Source organism: Cupressus sempervirens, chromosome 7 (assembly GCF_028749045.1).
Source record: "Cupressus sempervirens isolate cs-2001-9-10 chromosome 7, ASM2874904v1, whole genome shotgun sequence".
In the NCBI taxonomy this organism is placed as follows: Eukaryota; Viridiplantae; Streptophyta; class Pinopsida; order Cupressales; family Cupressaceae; genus Cupressus; species Cupressus sempervirens.
This window is the reverse complement of record NC_143124.1, coordinates 94,654,135-94,676,907: the sequence shown is the minus strand read 5'-3', so window position 1 is coordinate 94,676,907 and position 22,773 is coordinate 94,654,135. Positions and strand designations below refer to the sequence as shown.

General features: G+C 33.1%; 2 pseudogenes across 2 annotated transcripts in view; one reads left to right on the top strand and one right to left on the bottom strand.

Annotated features, from left to right (window-relative positions):
- The window catches only part of LOC149545653 (disease resistance protein RPV1-like), a 45,202-nt pseudogene extending 30,325 nt beyond the window's left edge, over positions 1-14,877 (top strand). The window contains exons 2-3 of the transcript XR_016354238.1: positions 12,215-12,794; positions 12,870-14,877. The product of XR_016354238.1 is annotated as a disease resistance protein RPV1-like (transcript). The remainder of the gene's footprint in view (positions 1-12,214; positions 12,795-12,869) is intronic.
- A 2,084-nt stretch (positions 14,878-16,961) lies between these two features.
- Positions 16,962-22,040, bottom strand: LOC149545652 (disease resistance protein Roq1-like; annotated as a pseudogene). Its single transcript, XR_016353609.1, has 4 exons — positions 21,298-22,040; positions 18,863-19,915; positions 18,511-18,780; positions 16,962-18,426 (listed from the first exon to the last, which is right to left on the bottom strand). The product of XR_016353609.1 is annotated as a disease resistance protein Roq1-like (transcript).
- Between the last annotated feature and the right edge of the window lie 733 nt (positions 22,041-22,773).

Here is a 22,773-nt window from a genome sequence, read left to right as displayed (position 1 = left end):
CTTGATAACTATCTTTGGTTTAATATTATAGAAAATAGTTGGATATCTTTATCTTTAAAAAGATTTGACTTTAGGATAATTGTTCTAAATGCTTGGCTTTTTCATGGATGATAATATATTAATCATGGTTTTGAATAGATAGATAGTAATTTAAATACTCCATCTACTTGTGGATCAAATGTTACAAGATTGAGGATTAGATCAACCATTATGTTAACCTTTAATAATTACTTTGTTGTCGTTGTAGTTTATTTTTCTATTGAATCATTTGAATTTCTCTAATAAGCTAGAGAGCGAAGTTCTTTGCGAGGTCAAGTACTCAAAAATATAAGAAAAAACATGTGCAAAACCTCTTGTTAGATTTACACGAATATAATTTTAAGTAATTAACATATAAAAATTCATTATGCACATGAATTTCAAAATTTGAATGAAGGACTCAAAGCCTATGAAAATCTTTAAATTGTGTCAAGCATACTTCTAACTCTTACATTAAAATATTCTTTATTTTTGTTCAACATTATTTTTTAATTTACTAAATCAAATAATACAACAATGATTTAATTTGAACTTAAATAACATTATATTTTTCTGATGAAGCTAATTCTTTTGTTTCATCATTCATAATGTGAGTGTAATCATTCCTTTTGTTTGAGCTCTAAAGAAGTTTGAAAATGTTTGACCTTCTATTTATTCAACTTTTTATTTTATGTTTGATCAGCATAAACCATTGAATGTTTTGTTCATCCTTTGCACAATCTTATCATTTTCTATGTCTAATAGTTCATAATCGACCCTCAATTTCAAATTCATAGGGTCATAGAAATATCTATAAATACTTGAAGGTGTCACTAAATGGTGATAAATTAATATGTGATGAGAGAAGCAATTGGCATGTTTTAATTTTCCATATGCTTTATTTTTTGCAATAGGCTATGAGAGTATATAAGGGTTGAGTGACATGCACATCCTATTGTTACAAGCATATAAGGGTGGCATATTATTGTGACAACCTTAGAATGATTCTAGACTACAAGAAACATTAAAGACTGATGGAAATAGATCCATATTAAAAAAATAGACTTTTGGAGCTTACATACATTTGCATATTGCATGGATATTTTGAATACAATGATGTTTAATGGTTTTATTGGAAACATAAGAATGTAAAATTCTTTGTTTACTGTATAAAATTATTTTTCATAAGTATTAACCATTACTTTAGAATCACTCATGACAAAAATAGAAAATTAGATTTCAAATCTAGTTGTTAAGTCCAATTGGAAAAGACATCTTTGTCTAGTGTTGAATATGATGATTTTGGTGTATGAACATGTGCCATCTATAGGTCTATTATAGCAAGGCACTTATATAGAAAATCCCATCTTGGATCTTTCATATTAGTTTTAATTATTTGTATCAAGTTATTCATATTTTCTTATTCTTTCTATGTCCAAATGTTTTTCCACATTCACTGAATTTGAATTTCTAGAAGATTCTTGGTGATTTATTCTTTGTTTTTCCTAATCAGTCTATATTTTGGTTCTTAGTTTTTTTAATGTCAATTTTTTTTAGCAAGATCTATTAACTATGAGTTTATTATTCATTAACAATTTTATTTTAGAGCAAAGAAATTCATTGATGTTTCTTTCTTCTTCTATAGTTTTCTATTTAATCAAAAATTTGAAAACATAAAGATGTTTATTTCATTTAATCAGAATTTTATAGACATCTTTCCATATGAATTTTTTTATGCAATATTCTAAAACTAATCTATTGACTACCCCAAATTTACATGTGGATACTTTGCAACACCCTTAGACTTTAAAAAATTGTCTGAACAAGTAGTGAGAACAACATTGTGTAGCAAGTACAAATAATTCTTTGTTCTTTCCCTCAAGTACTAAATTTAACTAAATAGATTTTCATTGCTACTCTAATATAATTTTTTAGAAGCACAGTTTCCAATATCAAGCATTTATTGCATTTGTGGAGCATGTCAATTGATTTCCCCAAATTTACATTTGTTGACTTTGCAAAATTGTGTCAACAACTAGTCAAAGCAACATTGTGTCATAGGTACAAAGAGCACTAATAATTTCTTCAAATTTCTATATCTATGGTCTTAATCAATTTACCAATATACCATAATATACAATAATACTTAAATTTTACATCTATGTTGATTAGATAATATTTCTCCAAAAGTAAATGATTTTTTAAAAGTGTTATGTTGCTATTCTATTATATAATTTTTATATTGAAAATTTGACATTCTTTTTGGGTCAATGTCTAGATATTCAAAACTCTTATGAGTTTGATACCCCCAAATTTACATTTATAGACTTTGCAACACTCTCAGACTTTGCAAAATTGTGTCAACAAGTAGTCAGAACAACATTGTGTCAAAGATACAAAGGTTCTTTCCCTACCATTGTCTGATAACTACAAAGAATTCTCTATTTTTTCCCTCAAATATATTCATGTACTACATTTAACAAAATTGATTTTTACTGGTCCTCTAATAGAATTTTTTTAGAAGCATTGTTTCCAATATCAAGCATTTATTGCATTTATGATGAACCTCAAAATTTCCAAATATCTTCAAAACTATGCCCCAATAGTTCAACCTATAGACAACAAAGCAAAAACTGTAGAAAGATCAATACAAGTACAACAATTTGAAGTCAAAGATGTAGAGTTTTATACAATTCAAAATAACTAGATCAACATAATACTAACATCATACTGAAGAAAGAAGGGCTATATAGATTAGACACATTTAGATACAACATTGGAGATTTCTTGTTCGACTTAATGGAATACTTACTTAACAACAAGCATACATCTAGTCAATTATACAAAGGCACTATTGAATATTTCATGATCTATTTGTAAAGACATTAAATAGAATCTATTGACTTATAAACCCTTGAATTGGAATCCCAAACATTATATGAGTTGTACAGAGTTACAAGTGTTCAAGCATATTTGTGAAGAATACAACTATGTACAAACCCAACAACAAGCATTATTGAAATAGGAATTTGGGGAGATGTATTTTGCATTCACTAGTTATCAAATTGGTTGAATATACAAATATGTGTTTGGTCATTAACAAGAGGCAAGAAATACTTACACTTCAACAAAACATCAAATACAAAATCATACACACTACTAAATTCCATGATACTAATTCACTTTGTGGATACTTTGAGCCACTTGTGTGTTTCAAATTGAATCATGCTAAAATTCAAGAAGAAGCTTTGAAAGACCTTTGCATGAAATTGAGACAGAAATATGTTATGGAATCTACACAAATTCAAATATCTATGAATCCAAAAGATAGTATCAATGAAAGAATGTCACTCTGTTGTCTCAAAAATATGATTACAGATAATAATCAAAATGACTTAGTAAACCTCTTGAATTCAAGTACAAATTTAAAGAAATCCACTAGTAGCTACAAAAAGAGGAAATACTCACTACAATCAAGAAAAAAAACACTATCACCAATACAGGTGTTTGAATTACTATGAGTATAAATAGTTGATGCTAAAGATACAAAAAACAAATAATTTATCTTACTAGTATTATCTCAATAGTTGATCACTACTTTCTCCATAGGTTTGGTGACTTAGTTGTAGATTTTGACACAAACGAACGATTACAAAAGCCAAAGACTTATGTGACTCTACAGAACAATTTTTTAGTTTTTTTGGATTTTTTAAATGCATTTCATATAGTTATAATAGCATAATCCTTTTCTCTTCTCTTCTATAGGTAAGTGACCAAATATACTGCAATGTCCATATTTTTGTGGTTGACATGTTTTGACAAACTCATCTTAATTGGAACATAATCGATTCTATCTCTATTTTATATGCTCAAACTATAAAATTGTATTCCTTCACAACACTATCATTATGATTTTGACAACATGTATGACGTTTCAATGATTTTTGAATAGTAGCATATTCACAACTATCATGTCTCTTTATTCCTTAGACAAGTTTTGGTCTTATTAGTTTAGTACTTTATATCACTCACCCTATTCTCAAACTATTTCAAACCTCCAAATATATTGCTACCAACATGTTCAAATTTTACTAGTTTTCTTAGAAATATAAAAAAGGCAAGAACTTTGGCACTTGCGCCCCTTCTTTTCCCTATGAATTTTGTTGGTTTATAAGGCTTGAATTTTATTTAAATTTAACTTAATCTTTACATTGTTCTTATTGAAATTTTCTATGAAATTAAGGGCCTAGTATTTCATTTTTCTATTAGCAAATATTATGGCTTGTGGCTTTAAATAATTTTTCTTTAATTATTCGATCACATCATCCCAACCTATTTCTTGAATATTTCATTGTGCTTTAAATAGTACATCTTGTAAATGATGAACATTGTACAATAACCCTACCAACAATAGGAATATCATCAACATTAGCGCTAGGATACTCCCCCATAGGAATATCATCATCATTCATGCTAACAATTAGATTGTCACATTATATGTAGGCATGTGATATTTTTACAACCAAAGATTTCATTTAGATCTATATTATAGTATAAATATTATGAATGTGAGGTAGCTTATAGATTGCTACCATCCATTCTTCAATTTGAGAGATTAATAATTTTATAATCTTTAATAAAGACAATAATTATTCATCATGAAGATAACTACTATTATTGATTGTATTTATTTTCTAAATCTAACATTTATTGTTTTAAAAATGTATTATCCCTTAGATCTAACAATCATTTTAATTTATTTAATTTCATCATTGTCTTTATACATATTGGATTTATTGAATTTCAAATTTTATTTTATAAATTAATTAGTAATTCAAATTAAATATAACTCATAAAATTTTTCTTTGCCAACAATAATGTACGTAATATAATAATTTTAAATTATACATTCAAAATTTATATAGGATTGATCAATAAAGTTAATTTATTGTCCTTTATAAATTAGCATCTTTAAACAACATTAGAAAATCCAATAGCCTTTAATCATTTTTTACTAGCATATTTTAGTCAAGTTACATATACAAGGCAATTGAAATATTAAAATGGGAAAATTATATGAAGCAATTTGAGTTCTAACTAAGAAAAATAAATAATTACATTTAACTTATTATCCTCTTGATATTCTCTCATTAATACACCCTAATAAGTGAAATTTTGAAAAGAACATATTGTACACAAAATATGCAAGTTACGAAAAGATAAATTCACTTTATATGCAAATGAAATGTCAAAACTACACCTATTATCAATTTCACATTGTATTCTACACTCATTTTTGTATGAGGGCTTAGATTAGCTAGATGCCAATATGTCAACACCCTTTTATTATAAATTTTTAATCCTTCAAATTTCCTATCTTTTTGATGATTTGTTTCATCCTAATTGATCAAATTCAAGCATAATATACTAATGTCAAGAATGATAATTCATGATTTTGATGACCATTTTGTAGCACTTTTTCCCTCTTATGAAGGCCCACATAATGTAACCATCTAAGTACATATTATAAATGGTTATCAATCTCCTAGTTCATTTTTTTCTTCTTCTATTTTAATGATTTTCTCAATATTCACATAATCATGAAGAAAGATTAAATCTAGGTAAAAAAACTAGATAAACTAAACATGACAAGTGCACCAGATTTATCATGGTTCAACATAACTTGTGGTATGTCCACACTAAGAGCATAAAAAATACTTTATTTAGTCATTGTATCTTATATACATAGGGCTTTGCACTTATATTTATACAATAGTCTTCAATAGAAGACAAAGAGTCAAACAAAAAACAAACAACCAGGGAGTATGAAATGAAGAGTTGGACTCCATATCCAACAATCTCCCACTAGAAGTTCAACTCATGTTGCAACCTCATATAAAAAGTTTTAATTTAGGAAAGTTGTTATTATAATAATACCTCACTAAATGTAGGAGAAAACCATGACAAACAATTTCTTTTATATAAACTTGGCCTCTTATAATGATTTGTAGGCTCAAACCTACTAGAGGTTTAAACACCTATATTTATGAGCATCGACTCAATGGAAGCTCTAACTCCTAGACTTCACAAGTGCCAACCTACTGGAAGCACCATCCCCTAGTGTTGTCCTCATGAGCATTGACTCACTACACACAAACCTCTTTTCCACCTTGTTAATGTTTCTTATTCAACTGATGATGGACAATTGAATACACTCCCTTCTTTTCTTCTTCTTCTTTTTCTTCTTATCTATACACTTCTTTACTAGTATATATTTTATATATATTTCATTTATTTAAGAATAAAATTTCATACTATATGTTGTATATATTCTTTAATATGAGCCACATGCATTCTTCATACTTTTTCTATATTTCTTCTTTACATATCCACTTTGATATTTTTCATTGCATATTTATTTTCATTTTAATCACTCCACATTACTCGTCACCCTTTTCTTCTTACTTCATATCCAATATACCCTTATTTTGACAAACAAGAATTTCCATATTTATAATTGATAGTTTAATAAAATGTAACTTTTTTAGATAAAGACATATGTCTTTTTATCAAATAACATTTCATCCTTAATATGTTGATTATAGAGTATACGATTCTTTTCTTAAACATAATGCATTGATTGAAAATTTTTCTCAAACATATTACTTTCTATTGTTTCTCATTTAATTTTAAAAATTGCTTGATATCAATATTTTAATCACTTCATATTCACAAAAAATATCACTAGTCCACTTTCTCATTTTTTTCATATTTTTAGACTCCATTATTTAATTTTCTTGACGTTTACCACCCCTCCTAATTCATTCTTTCTTTTCTTTCAAAATTTCAATGAATTTGAAATCCCTTGATAGTTATTTATATGCCCCATATTATATGTTTTTCTCTTCACATTGTAAGGTGTATTATCTATTTTTTCTGTAAAATAAATAAATTATTCAACAGTCCCCTCGTCATTCGTGAAAATGGTTTAACCACCTCTTATCTACTATAAGTTGAATGGTTGTATTAGGCATTGATAGATTGGTCTTTTGGTGCAATGGCAAACCCAGTCTAACAAGTGGTATTAGAGCTTGGTCATAAGTTCAAATCCTCAGACCCTTAAGTAACGTTGAGGGGGAGATTGGTACGCTCCCCTCAGGATTTGTGACAAGGGTTTAACCGCCTCCTGTGTACTATAATATTGAGCATTGACATATCAGTTTTTTGGTGTAAAGACAACCTGACTCTAACAATCTGACCTAGAAAAGAAACATGCCACAAAATATTTACAAGTTAGATATAGGACATTCTAACCTATCCTACTTCTTAATTTCAAAAATCCCCACTTCAAAGTGTCCCAAAATATGATGATGATTAAGTAACTATGAGAAAACTTAAACATGATATATACATAGCCCATAATAAAAGAGAGACTAAAGAGGCACCATGAATAGAGCCTATAATTAAAGAGTGCCATAATAAACAACATAACAAAAACTAAGACTATAAATAGAAGGAGAGCTAACTCTCCTTATTATTATATTTCCCTTCTAGTTTGGCCAACAATAGCTACAACCAATCATCTGCTAGGAACCTATAAAGGGAGCTAGTGGTGTCCACCCTGACTGTAGTAGTAAGGCCTTCCTTCTCAACATGCAAGGAGGTGAAGTGTCGACACTATCGAGTGCAAAACCATGACCACAAACCTAGTGATATCTTCAAATCTCTTCTCAAGAATCTCTTTCCTCTACTCCAACTTCTTGAAACTCCAAATAATGATTGCCAGAACGGTGGTAACTTTATTTCATAAATTATTTGACCCCACAAGATTATTTTATGTCATTTTTAATTAAGACATGGATATGATCTCGCAACCTATCAAAGTTATCCCAACTACACATATTAGTCATCGTATGTCTGATCCCTCCCAATGCATCTACCATCTGATATCTTCATGGTAAATGTGTTTAATAGCCACTTCCTAAAAACTTGAGAGGAGAGTATGGGCATCCTTAATGAGTTGGGTAACATTCTAGCTAAATTTATTTTTCCCTTTAATTGCCTTGATAATAAGTTGTGAATCTCCCTCCTCCACCAAGTTTTGAATTCAATTAAGCTAGTGTGTTTGACCCCCTAAAATAACCCCATAGCTTCATCAAAGTTTCTAGTATTCTCAGCATAGTTTCCAACATAGGTCATCCCCACATTACCTTTGCCATTCCTTATAACACCACCCACTTTCTTATGAACCTTTTTTGTGGATTCATAAAACTTAAGTTTGAATCAGAGGGAGGGGGTAGCTAAAAGTTTGGAATTATCAAATCTAGATATCAAATCCATTATTCCCATGTTATCTACAATAACATAGTCTTGTGATGTTGGGAGATGGGGGGGTGGCTTCACTAAGGAATGCATTCATGTAGTAAGTTAATAATCATCTAAAGGGTTACCAAGGGGAGGAGATGATCTATCCCTAAAAGTGTAATTATTTCTTTCCTTCCATATCCACCAGCACACATATAGGGGTAAAACCTTCCATGACACTCTAATAAGGGAGTAGAATAGGCTCTTAGCCTAGAATGAATTGCTGAAGATCACCATTGAAAACTAATTGAAACTTGAATCTATAAAAAAAATCCATTCAAACCTCCTTGGCATAGGTGTAATGGATGAAAAGGTTCATGATAATATCTTCCTTGTTATGATGCAATACACACTTACTGACAAATCAAAATCCTCTTCTCTTAAGGTTATCAATTGTAAGTATGCTTCCATGTAGTCAAGTCCACTAGAAGAAATTCACCTTTGGTATTATTCCTATGTTTGAGACATATTTATAGTCCCTACATTCCTCATGCCTAATAATGATATTATAAGCATATTTAACACTGAAATCCCTAGAGGCATTTGGATTCCAAACCACCTCATCTTTTGAAGTGAAAGTTGGGACCCTATCTCTTTCTATTATTCTCTAAAGTCCCTAAGATAAATTTTGGTTTGGGATCAACTGATAAATATTTATTCGCTTCTAATTGTCATCTATATAGTTTCTCACCCATATCTCAAGATCGTTTCCATAAGAATTCCTCAGTAGACTAAATTGAGATTGTCCTAGGGTGTTTCCAATCTAGCTATCCACCCAAAATCTAATATTATTCCCTTTCCCATTCACCCATCTTATACCATTCCTTAGGATTTTTTGACTATTAAAAATATTGATCCAAATTCTTGACTCCAATGGGAGGTCATTATTCTTCAAGTATTTAGCCTTCATGATTCTGCACTAGCTTATCTTATTCCAGATCAATTGCCATCATATATATTCAATAAGCACCAATATTAAGTTAAACTATTCTCCTCATTTTTAGTCCTCCCTATGATTTGGGGTTGAAAACTTTCTCCTAGGTCATAAGACTCATCCTAGACTTCTCCTCTCTCTTTGACCATAGATAATTGTGCTGGATTTTCTCTATAATGTTTCTAATTTTTCAAGACATTTTAATTAGGGATGAGAAATTAACAAGGGTACCTTGTAAGGAGGCTATGAGAAGTTTTAACTTACCAGCACTTCTTAGCACTTTCTCCTTCCATATAGTAGGATTAATTTGCATATGTTCCACAATTGAGATCTAGAACTAAGCAGTGACCTCCTTGATAGTAAGGGGTAATCCAAAATAAGTTTCAAGGAGGTTTTCCCTTCCACACTATAATTCTCTTGTGATCCAATCTTGTAGACAACTCTCAGTGTTGAAGAATTAAATCTCTCTTATGATAGTTTATATGTTGACCTAAAACTGAAACACACTCATCCAGGAGCTTCTTCTAGTATCTAGCTTCTCTTATAGAAGTAGTCCCAAAGAGAAAGGTACCTTCCTCAAACTTTTGGATCACCTCCAGGGGGAGAGTTGTGGCCAACTTGATACCTTTTATTTAACCGTTCTCCATCACGAACATAAAATTTCTTCCAAGAACCTTTGCCATAATGATGAACAACTAGGGGGAAAGGGAATCACCTTGTCTCAACCCCCTAGTAGAGTTAAATAATTCCCCTTAGTAATTTATTGTTTCTCTCACTTTATTTAGAATTTTATATTTGTAACTTTGTAACATAGCCTTCAATTTTGTATGTTTGAATAACTCATATTCATTTATTTAAATGGATAAGAAGCAACTAGAAACTTCTTGGCATCATGTTGCTATGATTGGAGGCTATAAACAGGGCTTTTCAACATATACAATGACAACCATTTAGACAAAATAAAAAATTTGGATATAAATAATTCATAAATGATGTATATATAGTAATATTAAATTACTTTCTATAATGTAGTTAAGATACAAATATATTGTGAAATTGGAGAGCACTATAAGGAATTTGATAACATTTAGCATTGTGACTACATTTGATTACAATAATATGTGCTTGCATAGATAAAGATGAAGGGAATGGTATTTGAGGTGATAGTATTGATGGTATCCAATGGTGAGCATCTCATTACATGACATGTGTAAAGATGAAGAAAAATGTATGACTAAAAATGCATCATTAAATTATTTTCAATTTTTTTGACCTATTAAAGCTTTATAGTTGATGATGGGAAGTACCAAGAAGGTTACATATGTGAGCTCTATGACACTTCTCTAATAGAAATAATGGATATTAAATAATAGATGTGACCTTTGCATGTGATTTTTGCAAATGCTGGTGTTATTTTCTATTTGTGCACCTTTAATTTGTATGCTTTCATGCAAACAATTCATCATGCTATAGATGAAGATATGTGTTATTTAGCAATAACTAGTAGATTTGTCAAAAAAATATCACCATAACCCTAACTATATAGAGTAAAATGAAAACAATTAATTTTTTTTATTTGGAAATATTTATTTATCCAATGCAAGCTTGCACCCTTTATATAACCTTTTTTTATTAAAATGAGAGGGAGGGAGCTTTAAACATAGAAATAAAAGATTGCACTTTGCCCAAGCTTTTTTATTTTAGCTCTCTAAATGCATTTTCATTACACATGGCCAAGAAGAAAAATATATAATCTTGTTGTGGTTACATCATAAATTGATGGGTTAAGATTTTCATTTTCCTTTCTCCCTGCAGTAGTGTGTCTATTATAGACATCACATGTCAATAGAATATATAGACCTACATTTCTTGCTCTGCACAAGATCGCAAGATGGATTCAACATTTAATTATTTTCACACGATGGTATAAGCTACTAATGTGTGACATTGATGAAGTAGTTCATCCTTTAAAATATTCTTTTCCTTATGAATTTCATTGATTTATGAGGCCCACCTTTTATTTAAATTTTACTTTTTTCCAATTATTCTTATTAAACATTTCTAGCAAAATAAGGGCCTAGTATTTCATTTTTCCTTTAGAAAATATTACGGCTTGTGGCTTAAAATATTTTTTTCCTTTCAAATTGTTTGATCACACCATCCCAACCTGTTTCTTGAATATTTCATTGTGCTTGAAATAGTGCATCATGTCAATGAGGCAGATTGTAAAATAACCCTAACAATAATATGTTTACTAAATCCTACTTCTAATCATTACCCAAACTCCTAATTCTAATATAAACTGTAACCTTAACCATAATAATCATCATGATGTAAACTATTACCTAGCCAAAATCATAACCCAATCATAATTCCAAGCCTAATCCTAAGTCTTACCATAATTGTAATTGTGATATAAACTCTAATCCTAAATCAAACTCTAATCATAATCTAAAGTCCAAATCCTAACCTATAATCCTAATCCTAATTCTAAACCTTTGACACTAATAATAATATAAATCATCATCCTGATGATAATCTTAAACTTAAATCATAATGTTACATCATCCCTAATCAAAATTGTAACCTTAGTCATAATCCTAATACAATAGAATTATTATTATTATTGTAATTTGAAGTCTGTCATTTTATGTAGTGACAACTACTGACATCCTGAAAAAATGAAAAATAAGCGCCTCAATAAAGAAATCTCTAAAAAATATTACATTAAATATAAGGACGCAGAAATTTATATTTTTAAAATCGATAATACTTAGAATGAAAGGCCTTCTGATTGTTACCAGGACCGACCACTCCACTCGTTTAAGCTGGTCTCCGCTCAGTTATTATTTCTATAATACCTGTTGTTACTCTCAACCGTTTCGCCTCCTTGATCAGTATCATTCAAGCTCCATTTCTTTGCTTTTTCATTTGACTCCATGGCAACTGCTTCCTCTTCAATGGGAAGGCAAGAGAATATTTTCCATGAAATTGGCACAGGAGTTGCTTCATCAACAACAACACTGAAGAAGGGTGACTACGACGTTTTCATTAATCACCGTGGACCTGATGTGAAATTGAAATTGGCAAGCTCCATCTACCATTTCCTTGATCGCCTTGGAGTCAGAGTCTTTCTGGACCGAGAAGAGCTCGATTTGGGCGACTTCTTTCCAAAAGCAATAGAAGATGTAATTCGTAGCGCTGTAATTCACATCGCCATATTTTCCATAAATTATGCGCGATCGCCCTATTGTTTAGAAGAGCTGTCGCTTATGCAAGAAACTGGGAGCACGATTATTCCTATTTTCTATCATGTCGAGCCTGCTGATCTCAGATGGTTAGCGACCAGGGGATCCTATGCTGACGCCTTTTCCAATTATGAAGCCAACGGTAGATACAAGTTAGAAACGCTTCAAAAGTGGAAATAGGCTCTCCGCACGGTTTCCTCTTTTACCGGCTATGAATACACGAATAACAGGTAATCTAAAGTCTAAACATTATTTTTTATTATTGTAACAGTTGCCGTCTACTGATATTTGTCCCCAATTGGCAGCGACGAAGGGATTCTTTTGAAAAGAATTGTGAATCGCGTAGTGCAGGAGATAAAGAATGTGAAGGTACCATTGGATGGAGCTCCATATTCAGTTGGACTGGATGATGCCGTACAAGACTTTCAATCAGTCAGATGTCTTGGAGATAATCGAAGTGTAGCGATTGCGGGAATTGTCGGCATGGGCGGCTGTGGTAAAACCACACTGGCAAAAGAGATATATAACAGAAAATACTCTGCCTTTGACAACTGCAGCTTTGTATTCAGAGTAAGAGAGAATCCATTGCATGAACTGCAAAAACAACTGTTGGAGGACGTTGTACATATGAGCATACCATTCAAGGATGCAAGCGAAGGCAAGTCAATTTTGGCAGCGTGTTTAAGATCTCTTCGTGTGCTCATTGTTCTGGATGACGTTGACGATTTCAATCAGTTGAACGCTCTGTTGCCAGAAATGGGTAGACCACTTGGATCCGGTAGTTTTATCGTCATCACTACAAGGGATTCGAGTGTCCTTAGCTCGTACCCTACATACACGATGAGAGCACTGAATCCGTGTCAAGCGAAGGAGCTTTTTTGCTGGCATGCTTTCGTACGATCCTCTCCACCGGCTGCCTAGGAAGATCTCGTTCAACAGTTCGTAGGTCTTTGTGATGGATTGCCCTTGACCATTCAGGTCACGGCAGGAATGCTTTACGGGAAGCCTGAGAAGCAGTGGAAATCCGTGTTAGAGAAGGTCTCTAGATCATTGCCCATAAAGATAAAAAAGAGTCTGAGGCTTAGTTATGATGCACTAGATGACGAGGAGAAAAATATATTTTTGGATGTAGCTTGTTTCTTCGTTGGGGAAAAGAAAAGTCTGGCCATGGCAGTGTGGGATGAAGCGGGGTGGAGTGATCTGGAAAACCTTGTGAAGGCAACATTTTCCACACTTTTCCAAGCATAATTTCTAGTCTGGAGCGTTTGACAAAGATAGCCTTGATTTCTTACCATGGGAGAGAATTTTGCTTTTCAAGACTGCCCGATGAGTTCTGTAATCTCCAATCCCTTGAGCACCTGGAGCTACGACAATGTAAATTGCTGTCGTCACTCCCCGCCCGATTTGGGGATTTGAGAAACCTAGAGCATCTGGATTTGTACTCTTGCACGGAGTTGAGGATGCTACCAGTTTCTTTTCAGCAATTGAGACGCCTCAAGTATCTAGACTTGTCTGGTTGCAAAAGGCTCGTCTTAGAGGAAAACATTCTTAAGAACATCACACAGCTAGAGAATGTGAACCTTTCAGGATGCCTAGCCATTAAGAAATTACCTCATCAAATTACAGATCAGGCATGTTTGAGAGAGCTCCAACTTAAAGATACTAGTTTGGAGGAGTTACCGAGTAACATCGTGCGCCTGAGTAAATTGGAAGTGTTGACATTAGGGAGTCCGTTATTGAATAGCTTGCCAGATTCTCTTGGAAATTTATCCAGCTTGAAAAGCCTTTCAATTATTGACTGTATGGCTTTGGAATCTTTACCCAACACACTTTGGCATCTACGACTTCTAGAAGATCTTTGTATAGAGTCCACAGAAGTGAGGGCTTTACCTGAAGGATTTACACAGCTGGCTAACCTTCGAACCTTGAAGATTTCTGATTGCCCACTTGAAGAAGTGTATTTTGGGTCAGTAACTTCCTTTGCATTGGAGAAGCTCACAGTGCTAGATTTAAACGAGACACACATGAGCAGAATTTCAATTTCTGAAAACTGTTGTCCAAGACTTGAAACATTCCGTCTTAGCAATAATGAGCATTTGGAGGAAATTGAAATGCCGCCAGGAACAGTTAAGAATATAGAATTGTCAGAATGTGAAAAACACAAGAATATAAAGGGTATTGCTGCTCTCTCAATCATTCCGAATTCGGCAAACTAGACTGACTGCTTACAAACAGATAGCAGCAAATGTCATCATGAAATAGCAATTATTTGCCACTCGAAGTAACTACAGTTTGTAGGTCTGGCAGTTTTCTTTTGGAAGAGCAAGGATTATGTGTTCTAGCCGTCGGTTTATTCTTCTTAACTTAAATGTCGTTATTATTAATGTCTTCTTTGGATTTCAACAAGGAATTGTATATTTCTTTGTCTGGGGAAGAAAGTCTGCCTAAAATTAACGTAGATGTCTGCTGAAGCATATTATATCAACAATTTATCAGTGCACTAATTAGAGTCCACATTAATTTGGGAGAAACGATATGAGATTAAGCTGGTCTGAATTATTGAGATAACATGAGGATTTATTCAGAATTCAGTATGGTGATGATGTTGACTTCAATTAATTTAGAGATGTAGAAATCAAAGCTTAGGATCAGATTTTAACCTTAGTGTTGGGATTCTGTGAGAATAAAGATTTTAAGAAAAAGATGAGTTTAATATTATAAGGTATAATGTCTATCATATATAAAGGACATTCTTGATGATAATCAAGCTTCAAGATTGATATAATAATTTATTAAAATAGAGAAATGTTAAGGATTATAGAAGTTGATCATTCTTTAGATTGTAATCAAGGTATTTAAGTTTCTATTGTGACAAAGATTTACCTCACTGAAATTTTATCTTTGTGATATGTGAATGACGTGTTCTACTTATATTGGAATTTGCTTCTTACAAGAAATAATTTGAACCAAATATAATAATTTATTCCTTAGGGTGGTTTCCTTGGCGAAGTAGAATTTGAAGAACAATGTATTAAGGGTGGATGATATATTATGGAAATGTATTGTTGTCCTTTTATGTATTTGTCATGTTGATTTCTTAGCAATCAATGGAACAAAATATTTTTACTTCACGCACAAATACTCCTTGACATAGAACTCTAATATATAATTGCAACTTCCTTGTATATGGTCTCAATAAATACAAAACAAACTAAAGTAAATACTTCAATTATTAAATTTTATTATGACTATTTAAAGTATAGAAACATTCATGGATACATTCAGATGATAAAAGATTGATATTTATCTTCATCTCTAGTAATTAAAAAAGAAACATTACACAATAAAACATAGAAAAGAAAACCCTTACTTTTACTTATCATTTTCTTTTGAAAAAAAAATGGCTATCAACCAATAATTGATTGATTAAATATTTAATTTAATAAATAAATTTTTTCCCTCTCAAACTTAGTAATATATGGTAAACATAATTAATTGTTTGGAGATTTATTTTTTGATCTCATCTCACCTACGAATTCAATATAAACAACCACCTACAAAGAAATCAACTAGGACATAAAATATTAGAATGAGAAATCAACTAGGACATAAAACATTAGAATGCAAATGAAATAAAAATTTGACATACAAATGGTAACCACCATGAATCTAATGAATTGAAATTAACCATTGACTTTACAATAGAAACTCTATTGGGCTTATCACCTATTTAAATGACCAAATGAATTACCAAGCTAGAAGAAAAATATTTTAAAATAATTAGATCTATTAGGACATGTACAAGTTTCAAGATAAATAGTAAATTTATACCATAAATGAACATATAAGCTTTAAGGAAGACGAGGGAGAAACAAGTGAAGATGAATATGTCATGTATAATCAAGCAAGTCATCCTAAGGTATTTTCAATAAAAAGATACCTCCAAGCTTGAAGCATCAATCACAATAGATGGCCATGAATATATAATACTGAGAAATATATCAACTACTCTAAGATGATATAAAAAAATATTATATGAACAAAGTGTCAATGCATGATGAAACCATGAATACCATGTTATTGTATTAATGCTACCAACTACCATAAACAAACAATATAATTTGATAATAGATATAATAAGATCATAAAAATAGTATAAGCAATGCAGCCATATCTACAAGATCACTGTTGATAAAAAAGACCATAATATACAAGAATAATTTTACTATAGACCAGAAATGCTGCCAAAACACTAAAACAATACTGCAATTTAAAATGACCACCAGTCCATAAAAATGTGCTTGAAATATCATGAAAACTTTATGATAATGAAAGATAAAATATAAAGGATTGCCAACCAACCACTGAATAATGAATGAAAGATACGAAACCACGAATAATTATAAAACGACACCACAATTGAGAGTTAAATAAACTGGTGACAAGTACAACGTAGCAAAAGAAGGCTAGATACATGCATCTAAGTTAACATAAAATATAACAACACGGAATTATACCAAAAGTTTTTAAGATCAATAATACACAAACGAAAGACTACAGCGATGCATACTACAAACGAAGCCTGTCTAAAGTCCACGATACAAAACACAGATAAACAACATTGACGCACGTCAATATCTCTGTTTTTTAAGGAAATCACCTCAGAAAAATAAGAACTCCGGTTTTTCACTAAGAAAAACGGTCTGATTGCTCACAGTTGAAAGAGTTTAGAGGCAATTGAACGGCTTAATTGAACCTCTCTGTTGAGTGAGTCGAAACCGCCGCCATTGAAGCTGATCTGATATTATCTGCACCCAATTCCGGACATCCTGTTATCTCAAGCTTTACTACACCTGAAAGGCCATTTATGATGCGCAGCATTGGACATTCATACACCTTTACCGTCCTTACTGACTTTGAGAAGATATCTATCTCGATTAAATGGCGATTTAGCTCAAGCTGCAGAGTTTCAAGGTTCGGGCAACAACTTTGAGTAATAGATAGTCTCATCACATCAGTTGCTTTCAGATGTATCACCTTGAGTTTCCGCAATGAAGAAGATGACGGTGACCCGACATCCAACAGGGAGATTGGACAATCAAAAATCTTCAAAACTTGGAGATTAGTCAGTTGCCTAAATCCTTGTGGTAAAGACCTCACTCCAGATGAGTTAATGCATAAATATCTTAAAAGATTGAGATGCTCTATAGACTCGGGGAGAGATTTCAGTTTGATGCATCCTGTAATTTTGAGATTTATCAAGCTTGACAAAAAGCCAAAAGAGTGTGGAAAACCTGTCAAATGCGGACTTCCAATCATCAGCGTTTCCAATTTGCTTAGTTGGCCAATGTTATTTGGTACATCCTTTAGCATTGATTTTTTCAGGTGGAGCTCCCTTAGATATTTCTGCTCTGCAATTTGCAAGGGCAAGTCTTGAACTTTAGAACATCCTGTGAAATACAACTTCTTCAGCTTTCTCATGTTTTCAAGCATGTCTGGCATAGATGGAAGCTTCTTACAACCTGATAAATCAAGATATTCCAGGTTTACCAGCTGCTTGAAAGAACCTGGCAACCTCCTTAGCATCTGGCAAGAGTACAAATCCAGATGCCGCAGTTTTCTTAGTTTCCCAAAATGAGTCGGCAGTGTTGACAGAAATTTGCAATGCCGTAGCTCCAGGTGTTCCAGCGATTGGAGATGACAAAACTCTTCTGGCAGCTCTTTAATGCTGAACTCTTTACAAACACAACCTAACAGAGCTATTTTTCTCAGATGTTTCAGATTTGATATTGAACTTGGGAGCCTTTCAAAACTAGCACTCCAGGTGCCAGCAATAATCAGCTCTCTTAAATACAAAGGTGCCTGCTTGCAAGATTCGATTTTGGTTAACTCAGAAAACATAATTGGAATAAAGATTTGAAAATATCTGTAAAACAGGTTACTTACATGCTTAGTATCGGTCCAAAGTTCTTGCAAGTTTAAAGCGCCATTAAGCTCTAATACTCTCAAATTTTTCAATGAAAGCCATTCAGGAAGATTTGTATGACTGGAATTATTCCAGCGAAGCCAGAGCAGTTCTCTTGATAACTTGCCAACATCTTGATTTAGAAATTCTCCGGTACAGACCAAAAGTTTTAATCCAAGCGAGATCTTCTCTTTCCAGAGGTTACAAACATTGGAAACGGTGTCTGTCATCCCTCTAATTTGGAAGGGTTTCTAAATAAAAAATCAAAAGAAAAAGTTAGAACAATAATAGAGTACCCTGTTTGAATGACAAAAGTAAAAGCCTTAACTTCACCTGAGGAGGAATCGAGGGAATCGAAGTGAATTGTCCTGGAGACCAGAGGCGATAGGGTGAGTGTCGATGTGCAATTCGCCTTCCTAGATCCCTCAAATGATCATGCATTTGTATGATATCATAATCGTCTACCTCAACTAGGCACTTATTCAGAAGTCTGTCCAAACCGATCTGAGCATTCCAACCTGATCCTTCCCTTACTTCGATGGCCAAACTTACCTCCTCTCCAATGAAGAAACAAGCTATATCCAAGAACGTTTCCTTATCTTCTTTATCTAACGCATCAAAACAGACTTCCAGCTGTCCTCTGATGCCCCTTTCTGATACTTTGGATAACTGTTTTAATGTATATTGCCAATGTTCCCTGCGAGACTCGCCATAGAGCTTTCCTCCGAGGACCTTTAGTGACAAAGGGAGACCGTTGCAAACTCTTAAGAACTTCTCAACGAGATCCTCAAATCCCAAAAGTGGAAAGGGTTGTAAAAATGCATGCCAACAGAAGAGTTGTTTGGCATAAGTGGCTTTGAGAAGCTTCATGTGATAAATGATAGATATGCCTCTTTCTTTAAGAACGTCTACCTTTCGCGTGGTGACAACAATCAAACTCCCCTCACCAAGACTCTTCTTTGCTGGCAAAAGAGCATCCAACTGGTCTGTATCATCCACATCGTCTAAAATGACAAGCACGGAAACAAATCTCAAATGGCTGTTAAGAATACATTTGCCCGCTTCTACTTCGTCAAAGGATACACTTTTGACATCGAGGTCATCCAGGAGCTTTTTCTGTTTTCCAACCAGTAGTCCTTTCTCTGTGGCATCTCGAACATTGATGATCTCTTCTTATATATTTCCTTTGCAAGAGTGGTTTTGCCAGAGCCACCCATTCCGCTAATTCCCACAATCTGTATTTTGCCAGTACACTCCCCTGCAATCTCGTCAAAGTAACTCACGGCTTCATATAGACCTACCAAATGGTTGGCAACCTCTGTCGGCACCTTGTTTGTCTCTTTCACTACACGTTTCACCAGATTCTTCATTACCCTCTTCTCGTCTCTGGAAACGTGAACCGAACTCGAAGTGAGTAGGAATAAAATGAGATGAAACACATGCTATGCTACAGTTTAAAAGTTATTTTACTGACACTTATTTCTTCCTTTTCTTTTAAAAATTATTTTACCGACAGCCATTCGTAGAATTGCATGGTTTCAATTACATTTAAAGAGACTCAGAAACAGTAATAATCTCTCTCGCTATTGAAAGCTAAAATTTTCCCAGGCTTCCTAGCACGGAAGGTAATGCCTTGCCAATGAATAGAAATAAAAGAAAGAACTCCAAGCTCCTACTAGAAGCCACAAATTTCCCATACCACCGAATTCAAGCAATGATGTCCATTGTTTAACGCTTCGACAAAGTCGTTGAGGAGCCTTGAAGGGCGTTGGACAACGAATAGACAATAATTGATCTTGTTATTAGAGGTCTGACAACAAGAAAAAGTGTTGCAGGGATTTGTATACTGCATTCTCTAGGATTATTCGTTCTGATCGATTTGGATATCCATTATTTGTAAGATACTTAGAAAGGTCAATGTCAAAATAGCCACGATGTTTTGGTTGAGCTGCAATTTTTGCTTTTGAGTTCTACAAAAATGACATAACCTGGTGAATTAGTTAAAATTTCAAGAAGGTAGTCAATCGAAATTAAAAGAACAAGAGACATTAATTCTGCGCCTGAAAATTCACTAGTCAAATCGATATTAGAGCAAGGAGGAACAAATAAGCCATGGGCCTCTGGAAAGAACAAGCTAAGACGATGGCTTTAGCAAAATAGAAACCGGTATTTATCTGTTTGTAAAGTTCTGCATACCAGCAGGTCAAATTCCGTGCGAAAATTCAACATTTGTTAACCATGTCAGAAATAACGCTTTCAGAGAACCTTTTCCCAGGTGTCCAGTAAATGTTGATTCTCCCAAGTTATTTACATGTTATAACAATTTAGATTTGGAAGAATAGAATTAGGAATTTGGTTTTCGAATTTTTTGTCATGAATTATTTTGAAAACAAATTTGAGCCCACCAAACATTCAAACTCCAAATCAATTTATAGAGGCCACAAATAAGGTCATCACGCCTTATTTGCTGAAAGATCCGACATAAACTTGCCCTATTGAATCCACACAACGATGACTAGAAAACCTAACACACCCAATTGCTTTCTAACGAGATTTTTTTGCGGATTCTTAATATTAGAAAACATGTGACAGTTAAGGAATAAAAGTCTGTTTTACGCATATTTAGAGTACTTGACAGTTAATACTCTAAGCCTAAAATTGAAAGGATACACAGCAAGTGAAAAATGGCAAGTATTTTACAATCAAAACCGCTCTAAAGAGGCGTCACTATTAAACTTGGAGGGGAAGGGGAGGAGTAAGGTACTTACTCGACATTTCTAATAATAATGCCATCAGTAGAATACGAAACTTTTTGGAGTGCCCCTGTCCACTGCTGAAGGTTTTCTGTGCTGTAAGCATCTGCCTTTTCGTGGCCGGAGAAGACTTGTGCATATATTCCTTTCCCTACAACAACCCATCTTAAATCAAAAGGCTCAATATGATAGAAGATGGGGATAATTGTGGTATGGGTTTTGATCATAAATGTCAGTTCTGCCAAACACCGAGGAGATTGCGCATAACAGTGAGAGAAAATGGCTATATGGATTGAAGCACTAGCCATGGCTTCCTCTAACTCTCTAGGCGTCAAATCCCATAAGTTGAGCCTATGGTTGTCCAAAAACACTTGCAAACCCAAGCCATCTAGGTAATTGCAGATATTATCCGCCAGCGTCTGTTCGACATCTTGACTAGAATGACTTATAAATACATCGTAGGGCATGTGATTCGTTCCAGGAGGCGAGGGGATTCTGAGCCGATCAAAAGCATTTCGTAACCCATATTTGGGCTGCCCGTCACTGGTAGAAGGGACACCCATAGATGCAAATTGAGATATACAAGAATTCTTAACTACAAAGGCAGCTTCGTGTCTTGAGAACTTCCTAGATTAGAGTTGACATTAAATTAAATATGACTGGAACAGTAAGGAAGACAGATAGCCGGCTTGGTACAGAAATATTCTGAGAAGATGAAATTAAATTTCATACGAGCAAAGAAGAAAGGAAGTAGCGAACTTGGACACGGAGGATATTTTTTAGGGTGGAGGGCAGGTGAGAAGCATGATTTGGTCTCTTTTGCCGAGTTTTGAAGTCAAACACAAGTTTATTGCGTTGTCTCCAAATTAATATTATTATTAGTTCTTGTCTACGCCAAGTAATTATAATTATTGCATTGTTTGATCGTTACGGGCAGTTAATCTAATCAATAATTGTTTGATGGTTACTTTGTTTTGCAATTCTTGTTCTCTTATCGGGACGATGAATCACATAGTTTGATTTGAAACGTTGATGATAAAAAATTCAACACAATCTAATCCAGAAACAAGTGCCAACAATAATTAAGAGTATTGAAAAAAATTTCAAACATATAATTTTAAATCTAAATTATAGTTCATATTTTTATATTTTTTTTTATAGAAAAGAAAGATTATTTATCTTATTATTGGATGTTAGAAATTTTTTAAAAGAAAAATCAAATTTATTAGTGAAAATACATAGAATCATCCTAAAGCTTCCTTTCATATCACATTTTCATGGTTATGATAGTCCCCATTATTTTTGCTGTCATAACCTCCTACACAATATCCTACATCTTCATGATTGCTATTGCCATACTTTTAGCCTCTACCATATCCACTGCTCTTGATCACCATTAGTACTTACCTAATCAAGGGTTAAATTACAGTTACGATTTCCATACAAAAATTGACAACCATTAGCCATCTTCCCCTTTGATTTCTCAAGGCA